Source organism: Periplaneta americana, chromosome 10 (assembly GCF_040183065.1).
Source record: "Periplaneta americana isolate PAMFEO1 chromosome 10, P.americana_PAMFEO1_priV1, whole genome shotgun sequence".
NCBI classification, from domain to species: domain Eukaryota; kingdom Metazoa; phylum Arthropoda; class Insecta; order Blattodea; family Blattidae; genus Periplaneta; species Periplaneta americana.
In genome coordinates, this window is record NC_091126.1 from 47,828,390 (window position 1) to 47,843,031 (window position 14,642).

Sequence of the window (14,642 nt, forward strand, 5' to 3'; positions counted from 1 at the left end):
GGACTCATTTCACCGGCATTATCACCTTCATTTCATTCAGACGCTAAATAACCTAGATGTTGATACAGCATCGTAAAATAACCCAATAAAATAAAATATATATACCAGATCAAATGGGAAAATAGATAAATTGGCAATATTGACTGGCACAACTAACACGTGAGGCATTACAACACACTATGTATGTTTTAATCCAATAAACCACTATGAGTTCGTGGATGCAAGTAGCAATAGTAGCCGGAAGGGACTTGCCACTGGTTGGATGACAGAAACATCGGGAATATTCACTGAAATTCATTGTAGAAGGAAAAGGACTAAACTCGTAAAGCATACAAGTTATTATTTATCACACATTGAATAACACCATCCTTCAAAACTCAGCTACTTTATTAATCTTCCACAAGGTAACATTACGAAAACTGAATTACAGGAAGGAAGAATGTCCATGCATCCCAGTTTTAGCAAAACTTTGAACAACTTCAACCATGAAAACTATCGTTTTACTTTGCAGATATATTTATAGTCAGAAAGACTGCATTTGTATAATACTGTAGGTGTGAAGTTACTGTACTAGAAAGTAACAGTTATATAATATTTTGTTATACATTTCAAGATTTTTGACAAAAAAAATCTTTTTATGCCACAGGAAGGATATATCTTTATACAATCCAATTTGACTATTATTTTAATTTAACAGTATACCGGTACTTTCATCTTCTGTATAAAAATGGTGACTATTCCTTGTTGACCACTGAAAATGGTGCTATAAAGCCCTGACATTCAATTGTAATATACTTTGAGATTTCTTTTGACAAATTTATGACATATGATTCAAAGGAAATTTGATGAGTGTATCTATTTATTTTACATATTTTATTTTTTTGTTAAACTTGCAGGAGTTTCATATGAAGGAAAAACTAACCTGATATTCACCGAGCTTAAACTCAACAGTCAAACCTACTGTGAAGATGTTCTCAGAAAAATGCTTCCAAACATTGAAGATGCTATGCCAGATTATTATTTTATGCAAGATAGAGCACCATGCCACTGAGCTGCAGAAACATTTACCTACCTTCAAACCAATTGTTCAAGCTTCATTCCTCCAGATTTGTGGCTACCGTGTAGTCTGGATTTACACCTTATAGACTACTTTGTATGGAATCAGCTATAGAAAATGTTGTATGACTGGGAGAACATTGGCGACATCATCCATTTAAAGCAGCGCATACGTGATTGCTGGTTCCAGCTTTCCCAGAGACAGATTGTCTCTGCCATAGACAAGTGGAGAACACGGCTACAGAAAGTTGTGGAGTATGACAGTGGTCATACTGAGTCCTATATTTAATTTCTTTTTCCATTAATAGCCAATTGAATTTCCATAAAAAAAATAATTACGCTATGTTGTCATATAACACATTAATGAAAAATTGTTACGGAAACTCGGTTTTTAGCAATGTCTTGTTTTGCCCCCTATAAATTGAATGGAAAAAGGAAGTAGAAATGTGAATAAAATATTTTTTTTAAATCTAGAAAGTGTGTTCTTTTCATTAGACAAAGAATATTTAAAAAAAATTCATTATTTCGAAAGTCAGAAGCTTTCAAAATTTGTACGGTTTTTTTAGCCCACTATGTGTATGTACACACACACACACACACACACACACACACACACACACACACACACAACACACACACACACACACACACACACACACACACACACACACTCTCACTCACTCACTCACTCACTCACTCACTCACTCACACTCTCTCTCTCTTTTTCCCATGCTTTTTTTTGTCTTATTTTTGTATATTTCACTTACTTAAAATTACATTCACCAACTTAGCCAAGATTCGATCTAACTTCAGTTCCATGTTCTAACTAGCAACGTAGGGTACTATTCATAGACATTTTGCTAGCCCGCACTACGAGCGTGCTAAACAGGGTTCATATCATATCATGTCGCTGACACTGGTTTATGAATACGAAAAACGTTAGTTCGCTGATCATCCACCGAAAGCCTGCGCTAAGAATGTCTATGAATACGGGCCGTAATGTTTTAACCATTTAGTTAAGACAAATTGAAAAGAACCATATAACGTAAACCTACTTACTATACTTCCAGTATTTGTGCATTTACGTCGCATAGTATCAACTAGATAAAAATACAGACAATGAAATAATTAGAATTTTATAACATTTCTTGAATATTTATTTTACCTAGCATTCTATATTGTTCAAATCGAAACAGACAGAGGACATACGAGTCAGGTAGAATATGTACCGCACCTTCTGTAGCACAAACTAGTTTGACTACAAAATTAGATGATGACGAATAATAATTATATATTATTTTCCGATTAAAATATAAAAACGATATAAATATTACAGTATTAAAACACATGATTATTATTATTATTATTATTATTATTATTATTATTATTATTATTATTTTCCATTAGTTTATTTTAAGATGCTTCAACTACAATGGTTATATATCTAGCGTGTGAGTCAAATGAAGGTGATAATGCCAGCAAAATGAGTCCAGGGTCCAGCGCCAAAAGTTACCCAGCATTTTTTCTTAATGGGTTGAGGGAAAACCTCGGAAAAAACATCAACCACGTAACTTGTCCGAACCAGGATTTGAACCCGGGTCTGTTGGTTTCATGGTCAGACAGTCTAACCTTTACTTCTTAGCACTGGACAAGAATAATAATGAACCAGGTGAAATTTGTTCGTATCCTTTATAATTTCAATGTGCATATCTTTATCATTATTAACAATGTTTTTAAAAACCATTTTAAGTGGCTTTTTGAGCTTTTTTATTGTAGGCCATAATGTCATATAAGCATGATGTCATTAGATGTGTTTCACAGTTTGCCTTCCACACTATTTCTTTGAAATCACCATAGTTAAATTTATTGTTGCCAACTTGGGGGTTTTCCTCCCAAATTTGGGGGGAAAATACTTTTCCAGGGGGAGGTTTGGGGGAATAAAGTGTTAGGGGAATTTTCAGGGGAAAGATAAATTTTAAAGGGGATTTTTGGGGTGTTTTTCTAAACTACATCATTAAGATTTATTTTTAAAATGAATTATAGAATCTACTGTGTTGTGTAATTGAACAATATCATAATCATGAATCCTTTGTTCGGCTGGTATTGCATCTTGCAAGCATTTTTTCTCACTTGCCCACTTTATTACTCGTATTATAATATTATGATGCTCTCCTCCCCTCGTCATCGCGTTGCACCGTGTTCTCCGTATCTTGCTTTAGTCATGGCCTACACAACAATAGTGTCTGCAGTAAAATGCAGTTAAACAGTTTCCCAAATCTAAATTTATGCTTATGCTTATGATACAACTGATTTTCATTTCCTTTATATTCTACATCTATGTTTTCTCAATTAGATTTCATTTTATATTAAATATTATACGCAACAATTTCCAATCACGTGAGCAGCTATGAATAACATTTTTAGTTTGAAACTAAGTCTGCTTGCCTGAGTAAAAGTCGGCACTCAGCAAGATCCAAGTGTTATGGACTTTCAGTGTACTGTGACAATACTTGCAAAATGCAACACATTGTTGTCCCGATACATCAAGAGCCAACCAGTTCGTAATGCGAGCACGAATTATGAGAAATTCAAAGAAATGAAATCATTAACGTAAAATAATGTATATCTTTATATTAATACTGTATTTTTAGGCCTATCAATTTATTTATAAAGCAATTTCAAGGATATGTACGTTTGGAACAAATATCTTACTTTAATAATTAAAAATCCTTGCACATAAATTAAATAACTCTTTTTTTGTACTACCATGTATAAATATCAACTTCGTAACATAAGTCGATACAAAATATTAACTTACCGTTCAACAGTGGATTTGCCTCCCAGAGCTTTGAATATTTTTAAAAATATTTTCCTTTTTTTCCCTTGAATGCCATATTTCAACACAGTGTGCAACTAATGGAAACGAAACATTTAGGCCTAAAAATCGAATTATCAAGAAATGGTCTTCCAGTGCAAGGACATACAGGAATGAACTGTGAGTATCCTATTCTATTGCATATCAGTGTTCATGATGTGTGAATATTTTTTCTATTCAAGTGTGTGTGTGTGTGTGTGTGTGTGTAATCACATTTGCTAATTTTTGTGTTGCGTTTTTCCAAGTACAAGTTAAATAATTTAAGGGGTTTCTCTGAATTTTAGGGGGATTTTTAATATGATATAGGGGGATTTCTTGTTCCTTGGTTGGCGACACTGGTTAAGTTATATTGCTGTGTATTATATTAGGCCTCTATTGGAAAACAAATATTACAATAAAGTCACGAAATGTAGTGATATAATAGGTACCATAATTACATTCTACATAAATATCTTCAGTAGAATTCTCCTATATAATCTTAAAGAAGCGCTGGCCTTCTAAGCTCAAGGTTGCGGGTTCGATCCCGGGCTAGGTCGATGGCATTTAAGTGTGCTTAAATGCGACAGGCTCATGTCAGTAGATTTACTGGCATGTAAAAGAACTCCTGCGGGACAAAATTCCGGCACATTCGGCGACACTGATATAACCTCTGCAGTTGCGAGCGTCGTTAAATAAAAAACATAACATTTAACATAATCTTAAAGTTGGTATAATATAACACACATAAGTGAAATGTTTCATTTTTGTCTGAACAATCGCTGTCGATCCAAGTATCAAAGACTGCAAAGCTTGAACATTGAATACCTCTTACTTCCATTATTTGAAATACAGTAGTAATTCATATCCTTATTAAGCGAAAGAAAATTGGATTGCAAGAATCCTAATTCTGCCTAATAATGTCATTAAATGCGATGAAAACTTGAATAAGAATAATTATTATCTTCGCTAGATTGGGTCTACGTGGAAACCAACATGGCAAAAGTGGGTGTAGGCAGTAGCTACTATAATAAAATAGTCTTTAATATTATACCACTAATGAACATGGTAAAAAGGTTTTTTCCAGATTTTTCTTTGATGTTTATGAGATAAATTGTTATAATATCTAATTTTAAAAAAACATGTGTTACATGAAACAATTACAAACAATATAAGAGATCACACTTACGTGTTATAATACCAGGAGACGTGAACAGGAAAGGATAGTTTTAGGACACATTTTCTTCTACCAAAGATTATCGGAATAAGGTAAGGTCACACGTCGCTATACATTCGCAGCTCGGAACCCTTGTCTTTCTTACGAGGTTTGCGGCGTCACACTCGATGTGCAGGCTTTTAAATCTTGTGAGCTAGTGTGTGAGTACAAAATAATTAATTATGTATCTCTTAAAATAAATTCAACATCTTATTTACAAGTAACTATTCTAGTGTGTTATGCATTACTGACTGAATTAGTAGTATTAGTAGTACGTTATTTGCTTAGTGATTAAATACATTATATTCTAAGTAACTAGTATTCTATTAAATAAGCATGTGACATGTTACCATAGATTAAGATGACTGTAATATTTATTGTATCAATGTTATATTAATGTACATTGACGATGCCATGAATAATTGTATTCCAACGGTTAATAAAATATCTATCTATCTATCTATCTATCTATCTATCTATCTATCTATCTATCTATCTATCTATCTATCTATCTATCTATCTATCTATCTATCTATCTATCTATCTATCTATCTATCTATCTATCTATCTATCTATCTATCTATCTATCTATCTATCTATCTATCTATCTATCTATCTATCTGTCTATCTGTCTGTCTGTCTGTCTGTCTGTCTGTCTGTCTGTCCCCCCCTTGCGATAGCTATGGGGATAGTCCAATTTTTGGCTTTCCCCCTTCACATTCTCTAAAGTTCCTTAAGTGTAACGGTGAAAATCGGAGTGAAACAATGGCCAAGGGGCTTGCAGCTTACATATTCAGTTTTTGTCAGCCCCCAAATTTCCTTACAAGGAAGCATTTTCGCTTGCCTTTAAAGTGCTTCTTCGTCCATTTCCCATTTGTCATTGACATTGAATAGAACTTATCAGAATGTCAACCGCTAGCAAAACATTATGCATTTTTTTAAATATATATATTTCTCATAATTAACGCATTTATTAATTAAAGACTGGAAATGGTAAACGCTGAAAGTGCAAAACATTAAATATCGGGAAACACGAAAAAAAAAGAAAACATACACATTGATATTACAAATAATTTGTATATAATTAAGATGGAAATGCTTATAGTTTTACATCACTTTTAATACCTAACTTGAACAATGTCTCAAAATCATATTAATTTTGCGATACATTCTCATATATTTTGGTAAAGATGTATGTGCTATGCTGCAATCCCAAGAAAACGCTGAATGTGCTCTGCGTCATTACACTCAACATTTTTGCAGGGTAATATCACTGACACTAAAAGGTATAAAATTCTCTGTATTTCACGTCAAGAAATTCTACTGTGTTAAGTAGGCCCTTCAACTGAGGTGATTTCATATTCATATTCAGCTTATCGCATAATTGACATGTGTCAGTCCTCAGTTTACCAAAGGAACATGATGATGATGATGATGATGATGATACTTATTTACTTACAAATGGCTTTTAGAGAACCTGGAGATTCATTGCCGCCCTCACATAAGCCCGCCATCAGTCCTTATCCTGAGCAAGAATATTTCAGCCCCTACCATCATATCCATGGGTGGGCAACTCGTGCTCTCAAACTGTGAACAAACTCAGTCAGGTAGAACGAACTCTGTGCTAGCTGCAGTGTACGAGGGCCTTGCAACACGAGTGGTTATTGGTTCGCTTGCGTCTACAGTGATTGGCGGCTTGTAACTGCAGCGGCTGCCTCGGTGTGTGCTTTTTTGTGCCAAGGTTTTCAGCGCCTTGGGAGTACGAGTTGCCCACCCATGATCATATCCCACCTCCCTCAAATATATTTTAATATTATCCTCCCATCTACGTCTCGGCCTTCCCAAAGATCTTTTTCCCTCCGGCCTCCTAACTAACAGATAATGCTAATAATAATAATAATAATAATAATAATAATAATAATAATAATAATAATAATAAAGAGTTACTATTAAAACATCTTTTCATAATAAAAATAAAATTATCATAATATTGTGTTTTATTCCATTATACTCTACTACAGGGGGAAAGAAACTGGCCATCCTACCCCATTAGCTCCTAGCCTAGTTGCCTCATATGTGGTGTCTTATTGGTATTACTTGTGAGGTTCAGACCTGTCTTCGGACAGTTGACTAAACAACAACCTCTACTACACAGTGCAATACCAATGATTCCAACTTTGTCAGTGGTTGCTTCTGAGCAACACCTGTCCTTTTTTTTTTTTTTTTTTTTTTTTTTGAATATGACGTTTCATGAATTGTTAGCGCGGAGTTTTTGAGTCACAATTAATTTCTTTCCTCAACATCGTAATGCACTAAATGCACTAAGCACTGAAGAAACACGTAGCAAACAATACGTAATATACTGAATGTCAATGCACTAGTGTTATGTGAGCACGAGCGGGAAACATGTTACAACATTCTCTCCAACACGGCCCGGGTTCGATTCGATTTCTACCTCGGGACTAGGAGAGATGGCGGTGCACAACTTCTAATCACTAGACTGTGCACCAATATGCCTGGGTTAAATCCCAAATCTTTCCGCAGTGCATATGAAGAGAAGGCATGTCACTCTTGATTGTGATTCGTCCGTTGGATGGGGACGTAAATCCTGGCGGCCCTCTTGGTGCTATTCGACATGAGTAGGCTACGTGCCGGCACCGGGGTTTCCCTTCTCCCTTCCTCATCATCATCATCATCATCATCACTCATTCCAGACACTACACTTACACGAACACTTACACATACACTCACCCTAGTACACGACATAACTCTCCACAGATACACATGTAGGCTACAGTGGTCCACACCTGTGGAGTAACGGTCAGCGCGTCTGGCCGCGAAACCAGGTGGCCCGGGTTCGATTCCCGGTCGGGGCAAGTTACCTGGTTGAGGTTTTTTCCGGGGTTTTCCCTCAACCCAATATGAGCAAATGCTGGGTAACTTTCGGTGCTGGACCCCGGACTCATTTCACCGGCATTATCACCTTCATCTCATTCAGACGCTAAATAACCAAAGATGTTGATAAAGCGTCGTAAAATAACCTACTAAAATAAAAAAAAGGCTACAGTGTGACCCGTCGAAGTGGTGTACAACTAGAAAATGGGTCACAGTTCTGTCATCTATCCGCAGTATGCGGAACTCGAATCACGCAAATAAAGTGGGTGGGCATTGGATACACACATACACACACTGTAACACTGTTAGGCACGCTATGTATATTCAGCGTTCTCATGTTGCTCATCTAGTGAACTACAAGGAAACCTTTCTGGTACTTCCAACATTTCTCAAATTATTCGCCTTCACACATTCATTGGTTTCGATCGAAAATCTGAAATTAATTAAGGCACTTTTTAGCGTTTCCCACTTCCAGTCTTCTATTTTTTTTTATAGTATTATACTATTTAATTTTGTATTGTCTGTGACCACTAACACTTATCGAAAACAAGTCTCATTGTGCTCGCGATCGCCACTTAATCCTAGGACTCTATAAACTAAGTTTTAGCGTTATTAAGGAAATAAAAGAACTCGCGGGTATATGGCTCGAACCTGCTCCTTTCCACATGACACGAAGAACCCTTAGCCGAATGAGCTATTGAGCTTCTGCGAGACATGTCGATCTCGCTATGAAGGCTCAATTTTCGATGTTACTGCACAATTTATATAATATACAACACATTAACTTTTTTTTTTGTTTGAGTTTTTCAAGTAAGTTCCGGAACTAGTTCCAACAACAAACCAAAGAGGTTGAATTTAAATCTTCTGTATCTGGGCTCCGAACCTCCGATCATGCGCAGTGTCTTGTATCTGGGACTTAGAATATTCCATCGTCTCATTTCTTTTTTGGGGGACTGTATAATAGGAAAAATATCACTGACTGTTTATCTTCGAAGTATTATTGGTACACTGGCATATTTGAGTTATTTACTTATTTATTCGTGAATGAGAAAAAGAGAGCAACTGAAAAAACAGAAGCTAATAAAGTGTTACATGCGCTAATATTCAAGTATAAGTACGGTATTTATATTTTAGTTGATATACGAACAAAAATGCAAACATTTTAAATATACTGCAGCATTTAAACTCCTTAAACAAATTGTAATGCGTACTGCTAAATAAATTGCGCCGTATAAATATATAGTATAAAGTGAAACGACTTCTTTGGGATCAGAGGAACAGAAATCTTTGCCTGGACATTAGAGTTCATTTTTCGAAATCCTGTCTGACTGTAAAAGCTTAGAATTTTATTTTCTGTACGAAGAATGAAGATTCCAGTAATGTTATACTTTTCCTTCTTTGAGAATAGCATGTTTAAGTTGCAATTCTAACCACTGGCGTAGCTCAAGAGCTAGTGTGTTTACGTATTGATTAAGAGCTGCGCTCGGGTACGTGTTCGATTCCCGCTTGGTTTATTAACTGAATAATGCGGCCGAATAAATGTCTATGTTACATTTTATCTGATGTTCAATTTACAGTGCAATAGAGGTCTCTGGTTTTACTCCTGTCATTTACCATATTAAGTTTAAAAATGATCTCACCAGATGTCCACACAACTTCGTATTCTGGTAGCTAAAACACGGGAACATTATTTAGAATAAAGATCTATGTTACATTAATAGTGTAAAGCACGTGGCCATTAGCCCTATACCTATGTTCAGAGCTGTACACCGTAGTGTAGAGAATATGGTGTTTTTAGACGTAAATGTCGATTCCCTTGTGAGTAAAAGTAGTGTAAACATAAACATAAACAGGGCGTCATTGAATTTTTTGCTTGGGGGAGATTTATTTAGGGAAGACTTTATAAGGTAAATCGCGGGGCATATTCTCTTCCTATTTCATCTGAAATAAACTATTTTGCAAACCGTAAAGTGGGGTAAACTCAACCATAAACAAATTAACCATGATTCAGATACACTGAACATGTCTCTAAAGTTCATTATTTTTCTTCGTCTCATAAGTATTTTTAATGATTTTAAGTCACTAACAGGGCCGATATGGTTCAATTTATTTTGTTTTATAGGTTTAATTTATTTTGTTTTATAGTGAATTTTACCCCAGTTTATAGAAAATTTCCAGTTTCCATACAAACGCCTAGTTTTAACTTATCTTACTTAGAATACGACACATAATTTACACGCACTTGCTGTTACTATGATGTAGAAGCGTACAAATAAACGCACATATTTTCATTGATAAAGAAATTTTAATTTAAATTAAATATAATAATTGTACTTTTATTTACTATAGGTAACAAACACTAATGTAGCAGCAAAGCGTCATGCCTTCGTTCCATTAACCCAGATAAACTTACTGACCTGTATGTAGGACGGCATATATTTTCTCAATTTAAATCTATCTCTTTGACTTCCTACAAGCTGGCAGTCCTGTTGCTAATGTTACAGACATCTATTTAGTTGTGGATGAGACAGCCGATGTTGCAAGTGTTCATATCGTAGTATACTTGTGTTTGGAAGTTGTCTGTGTCTTACCATGACAAACACTTTGTAAGTGTAATTTATTTTATTTACTTTTAAGTGGAACTAGAACTTTGTAATTTTATTTGTACACTTATAAGACATGAATACAACGTATCATTAAGTGAGATTGCAATTTACTGTGATTACTTCGCGTTTATAATAGGCTAAACTGAAGCGACCTATATGTAGGACGGTAGGATGATCCGCGTACATTTGTTAAAATAATTTTGTCTTTTTAATATTTAAAATTCTGTAATCCAGCAATATGTATATTACATAGTGAATAAAAGAGCAGATTTTCAAGAATACCATGGCTGAAAACAATTTATCAAGGATAAACCCATCACCCTGATGCAGCCTATCACTTTTTCTTCGACAACTTTTTCACCAGTATTCCTCTATTTGTGGAGCTAGGAAAGCGAAAAATCAGAGCTACTGCTACAATTCGAGACAACAGGAAGTCAAATTGCCCTTTGGTGACTACTCTTGAGATGAAGAAAAGATAGAGAGGATCTTCAAATTTTGGCTTGGCGCTACAGACAATGGATTCGTCATTTGGTTTGAGCCATATCAAGGGGCTTCAACCCCAATAAAAGAAGATTATCAACAATACGGCTTGGAGGTAGCATCGTGTTACAGTATTCTGACGTGTTAAGTTTTGAGCACCTTGATGCAGCCTATCACTTTTTCTTCGACAACTTTTTCACCAGTATTCCTCTATTTGTGGAGCTAGGAAAGCGAAAAATCAGAGCTACTGCTACAATTCGAGACAACAGGAAGTCAAACTGTCCCTTGGTGACTACTCTTGGGATGAAGAAAAGATAGAGAGGATCTTATGACTTCCAAACAGCTGAAGCAAAAGTTGTCGTTTGCAAGTGGAACGATAACAGTGTCATTACTGTAGCATAAAATGCCGTGCCTGTGAACCCACTGCAAAGTGCCTCTAGATATTCAAGACTTGAGAAAAAGAAAACTCAAATTTCTCAGCCCAGAAATATATCTATCTACAACAAACACATGGGTGGAGTTGATCGTGCATATCAGAATATATCATTGCATAGAGCTGTCATTAGTGGTAAAAAATGGTAGTTCCCCATAATCATGCAGTGTATTGACATGGCTGAGCAAAATGCATGGCTTCTCCACAAAAATAATGACGGAAAGCTGGATCATCTGGCATTCAGAAGACTAATAAGCGCTCAACAAAAAGAGGCCCAAGCAAGGCATCGCGAATGGAACATGCAGATTCGAGGTACGACAGGCTCGAACATTTGGTGATCTAACAGAACTGTCAAACCAGGTGTAGAGTGTGTCATCAGAAGGCTTCCTGTAGGAAGGAAGTGTGCCATTGGCTTACATGTCAAGTGTTTTCTTGTATATCACAGTAATGTGTAGTAAATATTCAGAACTTCGCATGTATGTGACAGGTTATTTATGTCATCACTGTGATTAGTTAATTTTCATTTTCAAGTTACAATATTGCACAATTTACCGCTGAATTATATATGTGGATTTATTTTGTTGCAATTCACAGTAATGAACACTGAATGTTCATATTATTACTTTGCTCACTTCAGGAATATATAAGAGAAAACAATTTGTGTTTACAGTTTATAATATATTATCACGAGAATGAGTTAAAGTATTCAGTCTAAAATTACATTGTTGCACTATATTATTGTAGTTTTGATTTACATTGAGATCACAACTCGTTTTATCTGCATTCGCTCCTACATTTCGGACAACTAATGCATATTGCCCATATGTTCTCGCTATATCCTACCGACCTATATGTAGGACGCCACTTATTTCAAAAACCAATGCCATGATACACAGTGGTTGTTAAAAAACTATATAAACGAATATTTTAAGTACATTTTATAAGGATATGATGAAATTCATAGTAAAAAAAGTTTCAGGCTCATCTGGGTTAAGCTTGTCTTTTATTTCTTAAGCGTTTGTAAAAGTCAAATATTTTAATATTAAAAGTGCAGTTGTCACACTTTTAATAGTGCAAGTAATTCTAAACTCGAGAGGAGGAAACTCAAAGGGGAAATTTCCCCCCTATTCCTCCTACATGATGCCTCTGATCACAAGATAGTGCTAATAATGTTTCATTATCGCAAAGTGATATAAGCAATATCAATAATATGAGACGCACATTAATTTCGTTAAGTTGTTACATTTTGCTATGGTGGGAGTACAGTTTTTTTTTAAATTTAAATGATGTTTTTCTTCATGAGTATACTACAACTTTATATTCGTTTCAGCATAATAATAATAATAATAATAATAATAATAATAATTATAATAATAATAATAATCCGTGCCGCTACAGCCCGTGAAGGGCCTAGACCGACCAGCCGGCTGCTGGCCTCACGCCCACATGCCGAAGCAGAGCTAGATGATCATCCAACCAGAATGGAGGTATCGAGTGGTTAGCACGATGATCCCCCCCCCCAGCGGTTACAGCTGGCATTCGCAACCGAATTTCGCTACCTATGGTAGCTCTCCAAGTGCATCACGATGCTGGATGGGCACCGGTCCCATACACTGGCCGAAATTTCATGAGAAAATTTCTTCCCCCATGAGGACTCGAACCAGCGCGCATTCCGTAACGCGAGTCCTAGGCAGGATGCCTTAGACCACGACGCCACGGCGCAGGACTCGTTTCAACATAATAAAGATAAAGATAGTACAGAAATAATAATAATTTAGTAGTAAGTCTACTACAACCGTTATACCACAGTCTAGTATATACGGTCACGAAGCTCGATACGTAGGAAATATGCATCCATAGATAGTTGCTAACCACTGGGATCGCTACTGCCATCACAGACAATGCGAAATAGTACCGGCACAGTCTATTTGTTCCTAGTACTCTCATCAATTATACTGTAATTTCTAGGCATTAAATCTGAAAATTTTTTACGAACGTGCAGTCGAATAAGGGTCTATGTTGTGCAGTTGGTCGTAGGCTAATATTTTAGTGTCCTGGTTTCAAACTTAGTTATCTAGGAACCACTTAACGTAACATAGACTCTTCTTCGTCCGCATGCTTCAACTGGTTGGGTTTTTTCGAGATTTTCTCCAACTGTAAGATGAATGTCAGGTAATTACATGGCTAATCCTCGGCCCCATCTCGCCAAATGTTCCCTCGCTATGACAAATTTTATCGAGTTTAAATAACCCAGTAGTTGATACAGCGTCCTTAAATAAACTTGATTAAATATGTAATTCTTGTCACCAGAAGTAGTTCCTAATTTAATATAGAGTGACTTATGAAATGAATATATTATCTTTGAAATTCAATTAGAAATTCTGTTGTTTCTTTTGAATTATGTTACATGAGCCAAAATAAATACAATAAGGTTTAAAAATTTCTGCTACCAAAGGGGATAATAGTTCTACCCCACTGGTGATTTTCAATATTATTTTAATTCTTTTTGGCATATTTTTTTAATTCCATATATTTGTCCGTTACATATTTAGTAATATTTTGAAATAAGAACAACACAGATAATTGTTCCACTTCAAGAAGTAATTCGCATTATTTATGTGGAGTGATTTTGTTACCTCCTTTGGTAGTCATTGTCATGCAATTTCTGGGATATTAAATTAATTTGTAGCATAATTTTGTTCGTTTTTGAGTTGGTCTACTTTCAAATTGCCTGTTATTGTGTCATCTTTTAATAATTATTCATATTCTTATTTTATTGCCATGGATTTTTTAAAAATATTTTCATATTTTTGTGTATTATGGTTATTTTAAAAGTGATTATTATATTATAAATTATTTAGTGGAGCCTATTTTGGAGATGTTCATTTCCGTATTGATGGTGTCCGAATATTTGAATTTCAATAATAAAGTGAAATTATTCCCAACTTTTTGGAGATGTTCACGGTTATATAGATAGTATTGGAATATTTAAACTTCAGAAATTCCATCTATACAACCGTGAACATCATCCCTCCTCCCAAAAAAGTTGGGAATCATTTCAGTTCACTGTTGAAATTTAATTTGTAGCTTAATAATTTATATATT

At 35.3% G+C, this 14,642-nt stretch overlaps 1 protein-coding gene across 4 annotated transcripts in view; it reads right to left on the reverse strand.

The window, feature by feature from the left end:
* Positions 1-14,642, reverse strand: part of LOC138707656 (nicolin-1-like) — a 31,352-nt gene that overhangs the window by 16,166 nt on the left and 544 nt on the right. For 3 of the 4 annotated variants that reach the window (XM_069837368.1, XM_069837367.1, XM_069837365.1), the window contains exon 1: positions 5,097-5,181. The exons of the other annotated variant lie outside the window; for it this stretch is intronic. The gene's annotated coding sequence lies outside the window, so the exon portion shown is untranslated. Of the gene's footprint in view, positions 1-5,096; positions 5,182-14,642 lie in introns of those variants that run through there. 4 annotated transcript variants of the gene reach the window in all.